The sequence below is a fragment of the Geotrypetes seraphini genome, chromosome 2 (assembly GCF_902459505.1).
Source record: "Geotrypetes seraphini chromosome 2, aGeoSer1.1, whole genome shotgun sequence".
NCBI lineage: Eukaryota > Metazoa > Chordata > Amphibia > Gymnophiona > Dermophiidae > Geotrypetes > Geotrypetes seraphini.
Window position 1 is genome coordinate 72,812,212 of NC_047085.1, and position 3,618 is coordinate 72,815,829.

Below are 3,618 nucleotides of genomic sequence, written 5' to 3' on the forward strand. Positions count from 1 at the left end.
CTTTCCTCATGTTCTCATTCAATTCCTTCTATCCACTGTCTCTCTTCTCTCTGCGACTTCCATTTGCTCTGTTACTGTGCCTCTCCCTTTCTCCCCTCTTCCAAACTGATCTGGCACCCATCTTCTTCCCTCCACTCCCCCCATAGTCTGGCATCTCTGTCTTCTTCCCTGCCAGCGTCTTCTCCCCCACTCTCTCTTCCCCATTTCCTTTCAGTGTCCTTCTCCCCCCCATCTTCCCCATGTCCAGTGGCGTACCTAGCATATGTGACACCTGGGGCCCATCATTTTTTGGCACCCCCATCTGTACGAAAAACATGATTTTTAGTAACAATCCACAAATCACACAAGAGTACCTAGGAAAAGGCAGCATCTTACATATGCAGTGAGCAGTACAACATCAATGCACCCATTGTAAAACTAAACATGCCAGACTAGTACAGATCAATCCTAACAGAAAACTGTGTCTTTCAAACACACAGAACAAAGAAAACACCTTTGCCTAGTATGGAATATGTAATCACAAACTAACCCCTCCCCCTTTTACAAAACTGTAGTGTGGATTTTAGCCACAGTGGTAACAGCTCTGACGCTCATAGAATTCTGGGTATCAGAGCTGCTACCACCACGGCTGGCGCTAAAAATGCTCCACAGTTTTGTAAAAGGGGGGGGGGGTAAAATAGAAATACATAGACAAAGGTTAAATTGAACCAGCAAGAAGCTGGACTCTGCATTCAATGCAACACCACAGAAACAATGACACATGTCTCCTAAAGCAATAAATAAATAGAAAATTTTTTTCTACCTTTGTCTTTTCTGGTTTCTGCTTTCCTCATCTTCTTGTTACTCTCTTCCTTCCATCCACTGTCTGCCATCTCTCTGCCCCTATATGGCATCTTCTCTTCTTCAATGCCCCTTCCAGAAACTGTATGCCTCCCCCTTCCATCTCTCCTTTCACCCCATTGGTCTGGCATCTCTCTCCTCTCCTTCCCTCTCCCACACCTCTCTTATGCAATCCCTTTCTTCCCTCATTTTCCTTTTCAATTTATTTTCTGCATCCATCTAGATTACGTTCTTACTACCTTCTCATCAATTTCCTTTTTTACTGTCTACCTACAGCTCGCCACCTCTTTCCCTCACCTCCCTCCAGTATTTCCCTAACTCAATCCTTTTCCCCATCATATGCCCTCCTTTTATTTATCCCCTCCTTCCATCATCTGCCCTCTTCTCTCTCCCCACGTCCATCATCTGCCCCTTCTCTCTCTTTCCCCCCACTTCCATTCCACCTTTGTCTTCCGCGATTATGTCTATGAACCGCCAATCCAGTAATCCAACTGTTCTATTGTAACATCTTCCTTCCAAGTGTTTGTAGATTATTCATATTGGATTATGGTTTTAAACATCATTCCACTGTACTACACTGGTTTGCCATTTATAAAATTATTCTTTTGGGGCTAAAGGCCAAGTTACTGGATTGACTGCTGCATTTATCATGCTTCCGTTTCCCAAATCCTATTTAATTCTCTTTGTTTTGATTTTCTAAGAACAAGTTGTGACTGCAGTATTACTTAAATCATCAGACTCTAAGCAAAGCTAATATCTTAGGGGTGAAATGTCAAACAAAGGCAAACGGAAAAGAAGGGCAAAATAACTTCACTTATTTGTTGAAAAATCTTAAATTAAAAGCTACCCAGTAGGGTACAGTAGTTAAACAAATAGAGGAAATAGTGGAATCAGAACTGGACAACAGCCAGTTTTCCACATCCACCACTACTAATTCTTTCAGTAGTTTAATGGGAAACAATAACTGTGGTCGCTTATGTCAATATAATCCACTTGGCTCGTTAATTACTTTGCAGTAAAGCTGATATCACCCTCACTTCTAAAAGCAGATTTTAATCGATATATGTTAACTGCAGTTCAAAACAGGAATAAGTCGGCCCAGCCTTTTCTTTTGGTCTGTATAGTTCCCGTTGATTCCCAAAGAAAAATGTTCGTTTGTTTATTTTTAATGTCTTTACCTCTTGTGGAAAGCCTTGAAAGTCATGCTGAGCTATATACATAGTAACATAGTAACATAGTAGATGACAGCAGATAAAGACCCGAATGGTCCATCCAGTCTGCCCAACCTGATTCAATTTAAATTTTTTAATTTTTTCTTTCTTAGCTATTCTGGGCAAGAATCCAAAGCTTTACCCAGTACTGTGCTTGGGTTCTATCTGCCGAAATCTCTGTTAAGACTTACTCCAGCCCATCTACTACCTTCCCAGCCATTGAAGCCCTCCCCTGCCCATCCCCACCAAACGCCATACACAGACACAGACCGTGCAGTCTGCCCAGTAAACTGCCTAGTTCAATTATTTAATATTATTTTCTGATTCTAAATCTTCTGTGTTCATCCCACCTTCTTTGAACTCAGTCACAGTTTTACCTCCACCACCTCTCTCGGGAGCGCATTCCAGGCATCCACCACCCTCTCCGTAAAGTAGAATTTCCTAACATTGCCCCTGAATCTACCACCCCTCAACCTCAAATTATGTCCTCTGTTTTAAACCATTTTCCTTTCTCTGAAAAGGATTTTGGTTCTACGTTAATACCCTTCAAGTATTTGAGAACGTCTGAATACATATCTCCCCTGTCTCTCCTTTCCTCTAGGGGTAATACATATTCAGGGCTTCCAGTCTCTCCTCATACGTCTTCTGGCGCAAGCCTCCTATCATTTTCGTCACCCTCCTTCTCTTTACTTTATTCAATTCCACTAAACTGGAATTGTAAAGAAAAAGAAGGCTGGCCAGATTTATATCTGTTTGAACTGCAGTACTGTTCTGGAATTGTAAAAAAAAAAAAAGTTCTTATTTTTCTTTTTTTATTGAAGCCAATATCATGATGGTTGCAGCACACCATGGCACTACCACTTATCACTTATATATTTTTATATATCACTTATTTTTAACTACCATGATGCCCGCGGAAGGAAGGTGATGGTGTAAGCCATTCGAGTTTAGTACTTGCCCCGTCCTGATGAAGATCGGAAACGCGTCAATGGGAGGCGGTACATTAACAGCCGAACAAAGAGCCATATAAGTTAAGTGCTCTGTTTAGTTCTGCTATATGAAAGAATGGAATGAATCAATCAATCAACAAATGAAAAATGAAAAAATGAAAATGAATGGAAAAATTTTTGTATAAAGAATATTTATAAATTATCTCAAAAAAATGATATAAGTAATTTAAATTTAAACTCGTTTCATGTACTGGGTGAAGTCAGTGAGGAGTGCTGCTACACTGACATAAATTATCAGAGTAGCGTTCTGAGATATCCCCAGAATGTGATTAGTTATATATAGTTCTTTACATTCTACATTAAGTTGGCAAGTTCTATTTTTTGGACTGTTGAAAAGCGTACGCAGCATGGTACATTTTAACATTTACAGATGGTCCCTGCCCAGAAGAGCTTACAATCTAACTTGGACAGACAGACATGACATATAGGGTTGGGGATGCAGAACCCAAGGTGAGAGGAGTTAGGAGTCGAAAGAACTCTCAAAGAGGTGAGCTTTTAAATGGGCCTTGAACATTACCAGAGACGGAGCCTGCCATAGAGATTTGGGCAGCTTGTTC